The sequence below is a fragment of the Amblyraja radiata genome, chromosome 1 (genome assembly GCF_010909765.2).
Source record: "Amblyraja radiata isolate CabotCenter1 chromosome 1, sAmbRad1.1.pri, whole genome shotgun sequence".
Taxonomy (NCBI): domain Eukaryota; kingdom Metazoa; phylum Chordata; class Chondrichthyes; order Rajiformes; family Rajidae; genus Amblyraja; species Amblyraja radiata.
Window position 1 is genome coordinate 101,392,745 of NC_045956.1, and position 18,089 is coordinate 101,410,833.

Here is an 18,089-nt window from a genome sequence, read left to right on the forward strand (position 1 = left end):
ATTGTAAATCATCCTGCCCGATTCCACTTTCTCTTCATACCACCATCTCTTTGGCTTACAAACTACTTGTGGGGCAAGTAGGCATGACTTATCTCACCTTGCACCATCTCTCCTCAAGACAACCCATCTTTGGCACCTTTGACGTGAACAAGAACTCTGATGTGGTTAGTGGTTGAGCAGCAACAGCTCATTTGATACGACACCTGTAGCCATTAGCTCAGTCTCTGACGCTACTTACTGAGTCATGTACAAGCAAGGCCTGCAGATCACAAAGGGGTTTGAGTGGCCCAGGCGTGTCACACCTGTGTTCTGCTGTAGAGGACTCCAGTGCAAGATTGCTGGCTATGCATATTGTACCTTGATGCATTACCAGGCTTGCCAGAAAACGTATGTTGATAAGAAACAAATGGAGAGTGACAAGGGGAGTGTTTCTGAGCTGTTACCTACTTTTTGGAGTGATAATTACGCAGTCTGGAGAAAAAACTGTATGCAGTTCAGATGCAGCTGAAATTAACTAATTTGACCTGAGGTGCTGTCTGTGTGAAGTTTGCACGTTACCCCTGTGACCGTGCGAGCGTCCTCCAGGTGCTCCCGTTTCCTCCCACATCCCAAAGACATGCAAGTTTGTAGGTTAATTGGCCTCTGTAAATTGACCCTAATTTATAGGGAGTGGTTGCAAAATTGGGACAACATAAAACAGGTGATCGATGGTCAGCGTGGACTCGGTGGACAAAAGGGCTTGTTCCCATGTTGTATCTTTAAACTAAACTAAACATATGGCAGGATTCATGGTGTTGAAGCCACATGCACACAAATGTTTCATTCATATGGAAAACGTATCAATGTTGTAAATTATTTCCTACCATCTTCAAACTTCAAACATTAATCAAAACTACATGGCTTAGATAATGATGTTTTCAGGTAATAGTACATACCCCGGAATTAATGGAAAGTAAACACGAAGAAACCAACATTTGAAGTAGAAACCAACATTTCAAGCATGAAAGGATCTAAAATCAAAGATCCTGATTCAATACATTAATTAATCATTTTTATCACATTGAACAAATTCCATATTCCAAACTATGGAATTTACAATACATTATTAAGTGTTCACTGCTGGGAACACTCATTTTCATTATGTGAATAAGCTCAAATAAATTGAGTAAATTAAAAATTTCCAGCAAAGTACTTGCCAGCACCACACCCTTCCTACGTCATGCGAATGGAGAATCTGACGGACGCAGGACTACATTCTTACAGCACAGATACTTTAAAGTCAGAATCTTAATAGTTTTCATGCATAAACAACACCAAAGGTGCAGGTATACTGTGGGATTTAAAAAGAAATGGAAGAATCAGATCTTTTGATTCAACATGTTCAGTCATTTGACACACCAGGGGTCAAAGCACATGCAATGTCATCGATTATCCTGGTGTAAACGCTTGAGGCTGCCGATGGTGGCCTTTGACCCTGGATTATCAATGTTTGCAGGTCAAGATGAGGTCACTTAAATGAACTCTCCAAAGTGGATTAGAAGTCAACTAGTTTGGGTCAGCATTCGCGTCACTGTATATGTTACAAATGAGACCAGTTTTTTAATTGTTGTGGTGTTTTTTGGATTGGTGGTGAACTTTAGCCCAATTTGAAAAGAAAATGCTTAAAAAATCCCACTAAGTTTCTGCTTCAGCAGAATTCGTACTTGAAAGGCTCTTTGAACACTTGGTTTTCTCCTACGATATATATCAAAGTTATCAATCCTATGTCTGAAACATTTGAAATCATGTAGCAATGAAAGCTTTGTTAGCACGGCAACAGTATGAATAAACACAAAACACTGAATTACAAAGAAATGTAAACTTTACATTCAAGGCGAGGAATTAAATTAGAAGGCTGAGGTTGAGGTGATAATCTTAAACTCAGTTTCAGAAATCATAAATTACATGTGGCCAACCCTCTTCCTAATGATTACCAACAAAATGAAGACTGATTTTTTTTTGTTTTATAACATCTCCCTGCCGCTGCCTTCATGGTTCCAGCTGCCATCTTAGGTTGAATCAGGTAATGCCAACACATGGGGTCATCTTGACCTGATCATTGCTCTGTTCTCTTAATCTGACCCATTCCAAGACGTCATCGCTGTTCATTTTGGCCTAGTCCATATCAACCACCCAAAATATCAGTCTTCTCACATGCCTCTTCTAAACCCAATAATCCCATCATCCCTATTCTCCAGTGCATGTTATCCTACCTTACATCCATAAATGCTACTGATGCTAGATATTACATTCTTACTCTGTCAATTGTGATTTCTCATTCAGCTCCTAGCTTCTGGAATTTCACCCTACTCAACTAATCCCACCTTAATTCCATGAAATAAACTTTAAAAACCTCCTAAAAAGAATTGCACTTTGGTTCCCTCATTTTGCATTCTTGTCATTCTTGTTCATATTTCAAGATGCTCTGAGATATTTTAATATGAAGTGTGTTGTAGGTTCTTGGTGTTGCTAGATTACTTGCTACACTTATAAATATTGTTTGCCCATTCTAAGTTCCCTCATTTTCTGAAGATGCCTCATCTGTTCCATGGTACATGATTGATAACCCTGCTCCTTAGTGATCTCTTTGTCTGTGATCTCTATCAATAAAAGTGGAAATATCAAGAACAAACGTGATCATATTCTCAGCCAACATCCAGGGCTCTCACTTAACTTTTTTCCCCTGTTGCCAGCCGGGCAACCTTGGCAGCTGTTTAGGTTGCCAAATGACAGTTTAGGTGGTCATTTAAGACGGCTTGCATGACACGTGCGATAATGTGCTCGGACGAAGTGCGTAGTCTGTTTAGAATGTAAAATGGGAAAGGGAAAATCAATTCCATTATATTTAGTCCTGTAGTACTTTTTTTTATTGATAACTTGTATTAGAAATGTGTAAAATTAGTTAAAAAAAGACACCAGTCGGAATTATGCTCAATGAAGCATTCACATATTATTTCTGTTTCAAATAAAGTCACAAACTAAACATATTCACCAATCAAGACATGATATTTACAACAATGACATGCAGCAAAATAATAATGCAGTATCTTAACTCTTTTTACACATTGCAATTAATGCAATATCTATTAGTTCTTTCCACTTCCAAACAAAAATGTGGTTGGATTATTCAGCATATGATCAACCTGTGTCAATAAATCCTGGACCATGGTAACATATATGCTAACCATGCACACTACAGATTGATGCAAACATGTTTTCTGTGAAGGACCGAAAATTACCATGACATGGCCATAGCATGGGTCGTTATTGCTATTGGCACAGAAACACTCTCTCTTCCCACATAATTTATCCATAACAAAATATACAGGTTGCAAGGAAATTTCTAAAGGCATTTTATGATAATAGCTGTTAAAACAGACTATATCCATCCGACAGTTTAAACATTACATTAACTGACAAGAGATGGCCAAAGGACATAACTGCAGCAAATGTTCTTTTGGTAATATGTTTAAAGGTGTCAAAACGCCACATTATCGGACATTCAGATTCGATGTACATGTTGTGAACAGCCTGTTTGTACGCACCAGATTTAAAATAATATTGATAAACCCTGTTCCATCATTCACACTTCAGAATTAACGTTAGAATTTCAACTGAAATATCTCCTGACCAAATTTGTGATGTATATGACCGACTGTAGAAGTAAAACCTGGATAAATCCAACGTATAGCTGTGAATGTTGCTCATTAAATAACTACAGTACTGATACTCCATATTAAGAGCATTGATTTGCCGTTAAAATAAATTCTGTAATAACATGGCAACGGTATCAGTGACAATCGAACACTGCGGTTTTAATGTTTCACTGGTTCACAATTTAATTAATCCATCTTTATGGACTAAAACAAATAATAACATTGGGAATTAAAACACATTTGATTGCATTCCGTTATCAAACATAGTCAATGTTCGCTCTGAAGACATTTACAGCACAATAGGGTCAGGGAGGGTGGGGTGTGTGAATCAGTTCGGGGTGGATAAAAGGGGGGGGGGGGGGGAGGGAGGGGGTTTTGAAGGCAATCGGTGCGGAATGGATGGATTGAGGCATGTGAATTAGTACGTGTTGGTTGGAGTAGGTAAAATTGTGAGGGGAGAGCACGGGGGGTGTCAGTGGTGTTGAATGGGGGGGATCAGTACGGGATGGATGGCAGTAGACAAAAATGCTGGAGAAACTCAGCGGGTGAGGCAGCATTTATGGAGCGAAGGAAATAGGCAACGTTTCGGGTCGAGACATTTCTTCAGATGCTCCCCCCATTCTTCTTGAATGGGGGGGATCAGTACAGGATGGATGGGGGGGGATCAGCACAGGATGAATGGGTGGATCAGTACAGGATGAAGTGCAGGATGAAGTGCAGGATGAAGTGCAGGGTGGATGGGAAGGTGTGTATGTACAGTAAGTCAATGTGAGGTGGATTGGGTGATCAGCTCAGGATGAATAGATGGGGTGGGGGGGGGTAGATGGGGAGGGGAGCACAGGGGATATCAGTGAGAACTGAATAGTGGTGGGAATGGGGATCAGTGCGGGATGTAGAGGAGGGGTCCCAGGATAAGCGGGGTGGAGGGGGGGGGTGTACAAGAGAGAGAGAGAGAGGGGGAGGCGGGGAGGAAGGAAGGTCAGAGCTCCTCGGACAACATCGCCCCGCTGCCTTGGCCGTCCCTGTCCACCGCCAAGTGCCGCCGCCAAAGGGGGAGGCGGTTGGGATCTCCTCGCCACCGCCTCCCTCCTCCGCCAGCCAACAGCAAGGTGCGGGGCCGAGCGGTGCAGCTCAAAGATCCTGTAGCTATAGGATCTATGGTGCAGCTGCTTCAGACGGCGGAAGGAGGCCTCCCCACCACTGGGAAGAAATTCTGAATGATATTCATCAACTATTTGTCCATTTTCAGGTTAAAATTGACAAGATAATCTGAAGAAAAGGCTGACTGGTACAAATCTGCAAAGAAAATTCCAGAAAGTGGCTTAATGCCAAGAAACAGATGTACCTAGTTTTTGTAAAGAATGTGTGACTAAGTGAAACGTGTCAGCAGTTGGGTGGGACTATCAACGAATATTATCTCCGGGAGTTTCGGTAGGTTAACCTTTTATTGCTTGTGGCCAGTTAAACATAGAATCAATTATTTTATTTGAACTGAATGCATGAAACTGTTCTCGACTTCTTTCCAGGAGTTTTGTTAGCTATTGTTCATCTGGCTTGCTGTAACACACCCTCTGAGCCAGCCACTTAGGTGTGTGACAGACGACTCAATATTGTGCGACTGTGTTATAATGTTCTTGCCCCTCATTCAAAACAAGGCAAATGTTGTTTGATAAGTGTGTCATGCATTTTGCATTGTAACTTGAAAAGCAGATAAAGGGGGAACAGATGGCTATAATGTATGTGGATTTTCAAAGATCATTTAAATTGATAAGATATAATTAAAGAAAATTGGTGTGCATGATTAGGAGGGTAATATATCTGAGCATGATAGGTTCAGAAAAGGGTGGCACAATGGCATAGCTGGTAGAGCTGCTGTCTTACAGCGCCAAAGACCCGGGTTTGATCCTGACCTCGGGTGCTGTCTATGTGGAGTTTGCACATTCTCCCTGTGACCACATGGATTTCCACCCAGTGCTCCGGTTTCTTTCCACATCCCAAAGACGTGCAGGTTTGTCGATGATTTGGCCTCTAAAAATTGCTCTTGGTGTGTAGGGAGTGGCTGAGAAAGTGAGATAACATAGAATTAGTGTGAATGGATCAGCATGGACCCGGTGGGCCGAAGGGCCCATTTCCATGCTGTGTCACTAAACTAAATGAACTAAATGTAACTTCTGTCCATACCATATACACTATACAGCTCAGAGTTCTGGAGATGTCATCCCTGAGACTCTAAAATGTGAACAACTTTGGAAAGAAAAGGGAATGAGCAAATTATTATTGAAAGAGCGAGACTTTTGGTGGCATAACCAGACCGAGGGGCTCTGGTACATGAAGCACAAAAGATCAGCCTGCTGGTACAGAACTAATTATGGATGTTAATGGAACGTGGCCTTTATTGCCAGGGTTTGGCGTCTGAAGGGAGGGGCATTTGATGCAGATTTACAAGCTGCTGGTCAGGCCGCACCTAGGTTTATATTTATTATTGTCATGAGTACTAAGGTACAGTAAAAGGCTTTGTATTGCATGCTGTGCAATCACATCAGATAATACTACACGTAAATATAATAGGTAGACCGAAGCATTTGGTGCATTGGGTACAGTTTTGGCTTCCATATTTAAAGATGGCACTACTTGCAGTGGAGGTAATGCAGAGGATTGATTTCAGGGACTAAAAAGCTTACTAATGAAGTAGGGTTGAATAGATTGGGGTCTGATCATTGGAATTTAGCAGAATGAGAGATTATCTTATTAAAACATCGAAGATTCAAAGGGGAATTGGATGCTGAGAGGATGCTTCTCCTCATGGACTTGTCCAGAACCAGAGGATAATGTCTCAGATAGTAAAGTTACTTCTCTCAGAGAGTCATGAACTCTCTGGAATTCTTTACTTTAGACTTTAGCGATACAGCGCAGAAACAAGCCCTTTGGTTCGCCAATCGACGATCACCGCAATACCAGCACTATCTTACACACCAAGGACAATTCATCATTTTACCAAAGCCAATTAACCTACAAACCTGTACGTCCTTGGAGTGTGGGAGGAAACCATGCAAATTCTCTGACCAGATAGCTGTAGAAACTTAATTATTGAATATATTCAAAGTGAAGACTGAACTATAAGGAATTGAGATATGTGGAGAGAGCAGGAACATGATGTTGAGACCAACATTATCCATAAGCTTAATAAATAGCAGAAGGGTTGAGGGGCTGATTGCCTACTCCCATTGCTGTTCCTCATGTTTATTCTGTTTATTCTCTGTGTCTCTTAGATAAAGTTAGGTAACAAGAAAGGAAATCCACACAAAAAAACAGCCCTGTAATCGTTGGCTTTTACTTCAAGGATTGCAAAATAAGCAAGAATGGTCTTGACCTTTCCCTCATAACCCCTAAGCCGAGTCATCCCAGTGGAACATCCTGTTGTCACATAACTGCCGACCTAGAGTCACAGCTCATTGGAACTCAAAATGATTGTAGGGCTCAACTGGCTGCATGCAGTCAAGAACCAAGGATCACTCTTTCAAGGAGAAGGGTAGGTAATTTAAGATAGAAATTGCTTCACCCAAAAGGTGGTGAATGTTCTTAAAGTCAGCAAGTTCAGTTATAGAAGTGTGAGATAGATTATTTGATATTAAGAACGTAGGGAGATTCTCTTAATTGAGTTTTGATCGTCGGCCAGCATGAACCAGGTTTCAGTAGGAATAATATGAGGGGCACCGCCTACGGTAAGTCCTTAAACCAATGCAGCCAGGGTTACCATTCCTGATGCCATCCAGGGAGCTACAATGGAAGAGTCCTTGGCCCTACTGCTGTTAAGAATATATCAGAAAACGTTTGACAAGTCCCTCAATGTGACTAAGTTTAAGGGTTTGTGTTTGTGACCATTGATCCACATGGGATCAATCATGCTTAGTGTGCACGCGCGCGCTCACACACACACACGCACGCACGCATTGGAGCTGGTGAACCTTTCAGTGATCAGGGTGGTAATAAGTAACTGCAGCGAAGATTAAAGTGACTTATCACTGATTGCATCATGAACGATGTTCCACAATTCATGTCAAAGTACACTGCTATATAAATAGGGCGGGCAAAGATTTCCTTCGTGTGCAAAGCACAGTAAACTAAAAAAAAACTTGCTTACATGTTCACTACAACAACACCAACTTGCATTTATATTGTTCCTTTGATGTAATAAAATGTTCCAAGGTGCAATCAACAAACAAAATTTGACACTAAGGCACTAATGAAATTATTAGACAAAAACATAGTTCACGAGGTAGGTTTTGATTTAAAAAAAGATGGTCAAATATCACAGTCCATCCAGCCCAAATTGCCCATTCTGACTGGGATGCCTCATCTAAGCTTGTCCCATTTACCTGCGTTTGGCCCATATCCTTTTAAACCTTAATGGGCCTGTCCCACTTAGACGATTTTTCAGGTGACTGTCAGCGACGGTCAAGTTGGAACGGCGACTGTCAGATTGGAACACACACACACATCGCTTCCTTCACCAGCCCGTTATGCAGGCGGGGGACAGGGCAAGCGGGGGGAGCGCTGTCTGAGTGAAATTCACATGGTGCAAAGCTAAGGTGATACAGACACACACCACGATGAACAGGAAGGTTGGCGAAGCCAGAGATACATGTGAAGCTCGGCGGACATTTAACATTGCCGATCGGTTATCCTTGATTCTGAAACCTACTGCTTACCTTTGTTTTTCCCAATGAGCCAATGAAATTCACCGGTCAGCACCAGCTACAACCTATGAGAACCTACGACCTCCTGGCGACCCACTAGGACCTCCTGGCGGCCCACCTACGCCACGAGAATTCACGCTACTCTCCATGGCGGCTTCATTCTAGTCGCCGCTAATTTTTCAACATGCTGAACAATTTGCGGTGACCATAATGAGGCCGTGACTAGTTCCCAGAATGCGGGAACTCCTCACGACCATGAAGGCGACTCCCCGGCAACCACCCGCGAACATGTGGCGACTGCATAGTCTCCTGCAGTCGCCTAAAAAGTCGCCTGTGGGACAGGCCCATTACTATATCTGTTCAAATGTTATTTTTAAATATTGCAGTTTTATCTACCTCGATTACTTCTCTGACAACATTTTTATATACACTCCACCCTCAGTGTGAAAATGTTGCTACCCCCATCTACAGGTTCCTATTAAATCATGCTCGTTCGTGTTAAATATATGTACACTGGTTTTTTATTCCCCTATGCAAGGAAAGTACTTTGTGCATTTGCCCTATCTTATCCTGTCATGAATGTTTACACTACTTTAATATCACTCCTCGGCCACCTACACGCCAAGGAATAAAGTCCTAGCCTGCTTACTCTCTCCCTATAACACAGGCCCTCGAGTCCTGGCAACATCCTTGTAAATGTCCTCTGCCTTTTCCAGCTTAATAGCATCTTTCCTATAGTAGAGTGACAAGGTTGAACAAAATAGTCCAAGTGCAGCCTCATTAGCATCTGTAACATAATGTTCCAACAGTCCCAATCTCTATACTCAATTCCCTGGCTGATCAAAGACAAGATGCCAAAACCTTTGGCATCACCCTATCTACTTGCAACACCACTTTCAGGAAATTATGTACCAGTGCATAGTTTCCGGAAGATGGGGAGATTTAAGAAGAGAACTGCAGACTTTCAGGCTAGGCTGTGGAAGGTGTGGTTGCTAAACAAATACAGGGAGGGACAGAGATAAAGAACAAGATTCAAAACAATGATGAAAATGTTAAAATTGAGATGTTGTCAGGACACAGCCAGACTAGGTCAATGGGAACAGTGGTATGGATGAACCATAATGAAGGATATGGGCAGCAGAGAAAATCTTCCAAAGTGATAGATCATTGTCAGTTCCAACACACTCTTCCAAAGAGTTGTTGCTGTAATGCATCAGCAATCATTCTCGCGTTGTAAATCACAATCCACATGACTGCAAAGTCAGTGCAAAGTTCACGGAGCTACTTCCTTGTTGGGCAATGGTTACACGTAGAAGCAACGCTGCAAGTGTATTGTTGGCCTGGAACTCTGAGCTCAGCAATCAGCCTAATCTAGAGCTTAGACTAATTTACACCCCACCCACTGCAATTGAGTTGCCGTCCATGTTAAATTAGCTCCATTATGCCTTGCACTCTGCTTACACCAGAAGTCCAACCTGGACAAAATGCTCACCTAGATTTATCCAGGAGTACAGTTGACATTTTCAATGTTTTTTTTTTGCAGGATCAGGAATAGAAACAGTGCAACTCTTCTTTCCACAGAAACAGTCCATCTCCATGTGAAGAAGACCTCATTCCAACCTCTCAGGATTGGTGGTTAGGCGACCACTGGGCAGACTGATTTTATGTTAACATAATATGCCTACGATAGCTACAATATTTTCTTTCCATTCATTGGCCAATACGAAAGTCTGCTTGAACCCCCACTGAATTTAAAATCCATAAACCAATGTCTGACGACTTGTAGGAATAAAAGTAGTGGAACGGCCTCTGACAGCATCTAAAGGAAAAATGCTGTTTCAGAGACTAAGAGGATATTCTTCATCCCATGTTCCCTGTGATGCAATTGGCCACCTAACATCACATGACATGTCACTGTCAGTCCCATTTGACTCTGGCTGTTTCACAGGAAGAGTTATTTTAAGTCATACAGGAAGTACTGAAAATAATTACCCATTTTATGTATTTTCAGGACAGGGGAACCAAAGTGACTCAAAATATAAATCTAAAGAAATCTTGAAAGGGAAGAATGGTTACGAAATAGAAACAAAAAACTAAAGAAATTAGGAAAGTAAGGTTGGTTGAATAAAAATTAAAAATGCTGGAAGTACTCAGCCAGTCAGGTCACACCTGTGAGAGGAGACGTAAAACATCAGCTCTGTTTCTCTTCCCACAAATGAGGTCTGACCTGCTACCTATTTCTGTTTTCACATTAGATTTCCAGAATCTGCAGTCTTTTTAACTTTCAAAGGATAGTAAGGGTGTCAGGGGTTATGGGGAGAAGGCAGGAGAACGAGGTTGAGAGGGAAAGATAGATCAGCCATGATTGAATGGCGGAGTGGACATAATGAGCTGAATGGCCTAATTCTGCTCCTAGAATTTATGAACATGAATTTATGATACTCGGATTAAATTCTACAAAGAATAAACATTGAGAAAGCTTTCCTTTATATAGACAGTTTATATATTTCAAAAGCGAAGTGCAATGCTGGCTGGGGATTGTTGGCAATAAAGATATTACAAAGTATCCAGGAGAGGAAGCTGACAGTGTTGAGAAGAAATAAGTTGCATCAGCAGTACTAACGTGACACATATCCAAAATATAGATGAAATGTTATGTGCCAATTTAGAATATATGATTTTTGATTATTCACACCGGGAATATTGTGTGCAGTTTTGGTCCCCAAATTTGAGGAAGGACATTCTTGAGGGAGTGCAGCATAGGTTTACAAGGTTAATTCCTGGGTTGACGGGACTGTGATATGTTGAAGGAATGGAGCGACTGGGCTTGTATACTCTGGAATTTAGGATGGGAGGGGATCTTATTGAAATATATATGATTATTAATGGATTTGGACACGCTAGAGGCAGGAAACATGTTCCCGATGTTGGGGGAGCGCAGAACCAGGGGACACCGTTTAAGAATAAGGGATAGGCCATTTAAAACGGAGATGAGGAAAAACTTTCTCACCCAGAGAGTTGTGAATCTGTGGAATTCTCTGCCTCAGAGGGCAGTGGAGGCCGGTTCTCTGGATGCTTTCATGAGAGAGTTAGATAGAGGTCTTAAAGATAGCAGAGTCAAGGGGTATGGGGAGAAGGCAGGAACTGGGTACTGATTGGGGATGATCAGCCATGATCACAGTGAATGGCGGTGCTGGCTCGAAGGGCCAAATGGCCTACTCCTGCACCTATTGTCTATTGTCCATTGTAAAGCCTTAAATATGGGCTTTGCGAACTAATAACAATCTAATAAATGTAATTCAAACTACTACAATAAACTTGTAACATACTCCAATGTATATGGCAGTTGGCACCCATATCAATTATACTTGTAGGATAGTTTTGGATCCATTTTCTTTCTAAAGATTCCAAGAGCATCCATGAACACTCCACTTAACCCAAGTTGGCCAAAGGGTCTGTTACCACGCCTTATTGCTCTATGAATAATAAGGTGTTAGATTGGTGAGCATCTGTTGGTTTGGTAGATGCCCGCTTGTCTTTGAGATGTGGGAGGAAACCGGCGCACTTGGAAGAAACCCACCGGGTCACAGGGACAACATGCAAACTCCACACAGCCAACACCTGAGGTCAGGATCAAACAGGTATCTTCTGCTGTGAAGCAGCATCTCTACCAGCTGCAACACTGTGCTGCCCTTCCTAGTCCTGGTGAAAGCCTTGAATATACTCCAGATTCATGCATAATCTATGCCAAATCTGTTATCTTGAAAGGCATGTGTTATGAAGATTCTATGTCTCAAGCATTAATTTCTGTGCAAGCTTAGTTTAGTTTAGATTAGAGATACAGCACGGAAACAGGCCCTTCGGCCTACTGAGTCTGCGCCGACCAACAATCCCCGCACATTAACACTACCCTATACACGATGGACAGTTTACAGTTATACCAAGCCAATTTACCTAAAAACCTGTTCATATTTGGAGTGTGGGAAGAAACCGGAGATCCCAGAGAAAAACCACGCAGGTCTCGGGGAGAACGTACAAACTCCGTACAGATAGCACCCGTAGTCAGGATCGAACCCGGGTCTTTGGCGCTGTAAGGCAGCAACTCTACCGCTGCGCCAATGAGCCACACCAATTAAAGTAAAATAATGAAATTTCTGTTCTGACACTGTATAGTTGAAGAGTGAGAAAACAAAAAGCCCTTGATGGTTGTTGCAGGTCAAGTCCAATGTAACTGCAAAACACATTCCATTTGACACAACCTCATGAACAGGAACTTCAGGTAATTTTATGAAACATATTGATTCACGTTACAGCAGGAAGCATAAAATTAACAGGTCAAAGCAAAGAACTGGTCAAGGACAAATTATGGATAGGCTGTAGATCTGCTAGCTAAAACTTTGGAAGGTTAGGACAATAGAAACATAGAAGATAACTGCAGGAGTAGGCCATTCGGCCCTTCGAGCCAGCACCGCCATTCAATATGATCATGGCTGATCATCCAAAATCAGTACCCCGTTCTTGCATTCTCCCCATATCCCTTGCTTCCGTTAGTGATCTTTGCAAAACTTTAAATCGAGAAATTAAATTAGAGTAAGGTCAGGTGAAATAGGAACCGGTGTGAGACGGGAGGTGAATACCAAATTAAAAGTGTTGCATATGAATGCCCGGTATAAGAAACAAAGTGGATGAGCTTGAGGCTCAGTTAGAAACTGGTGAGTATGATGTTATGGGAATTACAGAGACATGGCTGCAAGAGAATTGGAGCTGGGAACTGAATATTCAGGGATATATTTCCTATCGAAAAGACAGACAGGTGGGCAAAGGTGCTGGGGTGGCTCTGTTGGTAAGGATTGAAATTCAATCCCTTGCGAGGGGTGACATAGAATCAGGAGATGTAGAGTAATTGTGGATAAAACTGAGAAGTTGTAAGGGTAAAAAGACCCTAATGGGAGTTAACTACAGGGCCCCAAACAGTAGCCTGGAGATAGGGTGCAAGTTGCATCAGGAGTTAAAATTGGCATGTAACAAAGGTAATGCTCCGGTGGTTATGGGAGATTTCAACATGCAGGTAGACTGGGAAAATCAGGTTGGTACTGGACCCCAAGAAAGGGAGTTTGTAGAATGCCTCAGAGATGGATTCTTGGAGCAGCTTGTACTGGAGCCTACCAGGGAGAGGGCAATTCTGAATTTAGTGTTGTGTAATGAACTGGATTTGATAAGGGAACTCAAGGTAAAGGAACCATTAGGAGGGAACAAGGAAATGGCAAACGAGTTGAACAGGTTCTGCCTTCACTAAGGAAGACAAACAATCTCCCAGATGTACAAGGGGACGGAGGATCTAAGGTGATGGAGGAACTGAAGGAAATTCGCATTAGGCAGGAAATGGTGTTGGGTAGACTGATGGGACTGAACGCTGATAAATGGTGGTCTGCATCCCAAGGTACTCAAGGAAGTGGCTCTATAAATCGTGGACGCATTGGTGATCATTTTCCAATGTTCTATAGATTCTGGATCAGTTCCTGTGGATTGGAGGATAGCTAATGTTATCCCACTTTTCATGAAAGGAGGGAGAGAGAAAGCAGGGAATTAATACACATGACATTGCCTGATGCAATTGCCTGAATTAATAGCCTGACATTGGTATTGGGGAAGATGCCGGAGTCGATTATCAAAGATATAATAGTGATAAAATAGCAGTAAAAGGGCTGTCCCACTTGGGCGACCTAATTGGCGAGTTTAGGAGGGTTTGAAAAAATGTCATGTTGAAGACCTCCTTCAACCTTTTTCGACTATGTTGAAGACTAGCTACGACTAGCTATGACTAGCTACGACTAACTTCGGGATAATTGGACACCGAATAGTGGAGAGTGAAGACGACCTCCTTCGATCTCCTTCGACCTCTCTTCAACTATGATGAAGACTATCTACGACTACCTTCGACTACCCTCGATTACCTATGACTAACATGCCGACCTACTACCACCTACTACGACTAAACCTATGAGTAAAATAGTATTGATTTTTTCCATGGCGATCTTTTTTTACACGCGGGCATTTTTGAACATGTTGAAAAATACGCCGCGACTTAGCTGAGGCCTCGATAACACAGGGACTACTCTCGAGCATGAAGGAGAGTTACAAAGACCTTCTACGACCTTGTGCAAACTCGCCAGAACTCGCAGATTAGGTCGCCCAAGTGGTACAGGCCCTTAACAGGATCAGTCCAAGTCAGCATGTATTTACGAAGGGGAAATCATGCTTGACAAATCTTCTGGAATTTTTGAGGATGTAACAATTAAAATGGACAAGGGAGATCCAGTGGATGTAGTGTACCTGGACTTTCAGAAAGCCTTTGATAAGGTACCACAGGAAATTAGTGGGCAAAATTAGGGCACATAGTGTTGGGGGTAGGGTATTGACATGGATAGAAAATTGGTTGGCAGACAGGAAACAAAGAGTAGGGATTAATGGGTCCCTTTCAGAATGACAGGCAGTGACTAGTGGGGTACCGCATGGCTCGGTGCTGGGACCTCAGCTATTTATACATTAATGATTTAGATGAAGGAATTAAAAGTAACATTAGCAAATTTGCAGATGACACATAGCTGGGTGGCAGTGTGAACTGTGAAGAGGATGCTATGAGGATGCAGAGCGACTTGGACAGGTTGGGTGAGTGGGCAGATGCATGGCAGATGCAGTATAATGTGGATAAATGTGAGGTTATCCACTTTGGAGGCAAGAACGGGAAGGCAGATTATTATCTGGATGGTGCCAGGTTAGGAAAAGGGGAAATACAACGAGACGTGGATGTCCTAGTGCATCAATCACTGAAAGTATGCATGCAGATACAACAGGCCGTGAAGAAAGCTAATGGCATGTTGGCCTTCATAAAGAGAGGAGTTGAATTTGGAGCAAAGAGGTTCTTCTGCAGTTGTACAGGGCCCTGGTGAGAACTCTCCTGGAGTAGTGTGTGCAGTTTTGGTCTCCTAATTTGGGAAGGACATTCTGGCTATTGAGACAATGCAGCGTAGGTTCACGAGGTTAATTCCCGGGGTGGCAGGACTGTAATATGATGAAAGAATGGAGCGACTGGGCTTGTATTCACTGGAATTTAGGATGAGAGGCAATCTTATAGAAACATATTAAATTATTAAGGGATTGGACACGCTAGACGCAGGAAACATATTCCTGATGTTGGAGGAGTCCAGAACAAGGGGCCACATTTTAAGAATAAGGGGCAGGCCATTTAGAACTGAGATGAGAAAAAACATTTTCACACAGAGAGTTGTGAATTTGTGGAATTCTCTGCCTCAGATGGCAGTGGAGGCAGATTCACTGGAAGCATTAAAAAAAGAATTAGATAGAGCTCTTAGGGCTAGTGGAATCAAACCGGTATGGGGAGAAGGCAGGAACAAGGTCCTGAATGTGAATGATCAGCCATGATCACATTGAATGGCGGTGCTGGCTCAAAGGGCCGAATGGCCTGCTCCTGCACCTATTGTCTATGTATCTATTTATCTATGAAATAGATGGAGTTCCAAGTGGGCTCAATTCACATGAGTCACCTGAAATTGGTCCATGCCATTTTGTTGATATTAAAACCGATATGAGTTTATGTGTTTGATCGAAATAATGTTTGTGAAGGTCACAAAGAGAGCAAAACCTCATTAGCAAAGTTCAAAAACTCACCTGGTTGGATTTTCTCAGTAACATTGCAGAGAAACTAACAATGTTTGTTTCAACAAGGCATTTCCTATTTTAGCATCCAACACAACAGCTGGTTTCTAAACGGACATATCACAAAACATGCAGTACTCTTCTATCTGATGAAGATTGTTATAACTGAATGCCGTAATGATTGGGAGGGATCGGAGGGTGTTCCAAGTGTGTCAAAGGCTGCACAGACTGGTGAAGAGCAGTGCTCTCAGGAGGCAGGCTTTCTGTGCCAGACGGCATGGAAACCTGCTGGGGGTATAGAGAGAGGCTGCTCCTGGCTAAAAGTTGCCTGGGATGTCTCGGTAAGAACAAGTGCAGTCTCTTTGAGTCCATGCACTTTGAAGAAGATTGCAATGCAGAAAAATGCCCTTATCCACTCTGCCTTCTCTTCCGAGGTTAAGGAAATTAGATGAATACAGAGTTTGGGTGGCATTCCTAATGCACCTGTGAGATGCGGTAGCACATACACTGTGAATAGTAAGATCCTGGGGAATATTAAAGATTAGAGAGACCTTGGTGTGCATTCAAAGATTCTTGAAGGTAGCAGTGCAAGTTGAGAACGTCGTTAAGAAGGCATATTGACTGTCATTAGTTGGGGCATTGAACACAAGAGCTCCAACTATAAAACATTGGTCAGACCTCAGCTGGAGCACTGCCTGCAGTTATAGGAAGGGTGTGATAGTGCTGGAAAGGACACAAAGTGCTGGAGTAACTCAACAGTCAGGCAACATCTCTGGAGAACATGGTGCTGGACCAGAGATTTGAAAGATGGCGTCTCATCGTGCTAATAATTAGATCATAAATATCTAAAAACTGCTGTTAAATGTTACATGGCTCTATGATACATAATAGGTTTTTTACTAAATCAAAAAAAAACCTCTTTAAAGCCTCCATGGAGGGGGGGGGGAGGGGAAGGGGGGGGGGGCGGAGAGAAGAAGGGGAGGGATGGTCAAATAGTCAACCTTGCACTTACATCCAAAAATGGACACTATTACAACTGAAGTTTTTGTGACAATATCCATGTAATTTATGCGTATGAGCTGTACTCAATCTCGCACATCTCAGTGAATGAGTCAGTGGCCTTTGACTTGGAAATAAATCATTCCTGTTTTTGATTCCAACATGAGTGTGTGTGCAGCCATCTTTCTCTGTATAGTATGTACTTGTTTACTTATTTTTATAAGCAGACAGATATCAAAACAGTTTTCTTGACAAAACTTAGGATTTAAGAGAAATCTTATTCATTCTAATGAGAAATAATCACCTTAGCCATTATTGAGTCAAGTAACCCCTCCGAAAGCTTAATAGATCAAAACGTGGACCAAAAAGGTGCATAAAAGTTATATGTTTATCTAGTGTGATTATTTGGCAGTAATCTTACTGAAGATTTTAGATAATTTTGTGAACAAAGTTCAAATGGTTTACAATTATTATTTGAACCTTGACCATCACAGTTGCTTACAGACACCAGTATATTGCCCTTTGTATTTCTTAAGAGATACATTTAGTATGGATGATTGGATTATTATAATATTTGAAGGCAAAAATTGCCATGGCTCTGCTGAAAGTGGAACAGACCAGGTTGTTCTACAGAGTTATGGGGTCTTTCCTTGCTGCAACAATTTTGTAATTCAACTCTAGGATTTAATATTCTAATTTCATTGATTTTCATCTCATTTTTGCTGCTAGTGTGGGAACCAAGGCTCACTGGGTCTTTAAAGAAGGCAAATATTCATAAGAAGACAATGAACATGTGTTCAATCTAAACTTCTGGTTTCCTCTTCCAGGCATTAATCCTTGCTTTTGCTAACAATCTTTCTTATAATATTCCAGTGTCTGCCGCTATACATTAAAAGAAATAAGAATATTTAACATATTATCCTAATACATGGTTTGCTGAGCTTAGCCTACTTAAGCATTTTATCATCCAATCTGCCTTACATGATGAAGGACTGTACAAACTAAGAAAAAACAGAACAAA

At 41.9% G+C, this 18,089-nt stretch overlaps 1 protein-coding gene across 15 annotated transcripts in view; it reads right to left on the bottom strand.

The window, feature by feature from the left end:
* The window catches only part of rbm47 (RNA binding motif protein 47), a 219,612-nt gene that overhangs the window by 78,762 nt on the left and 122,761 nt on the right, over positions 1-18,089 (bottom strand). The gene's annotated exons all lie outside the window — the stretch shown is intronic.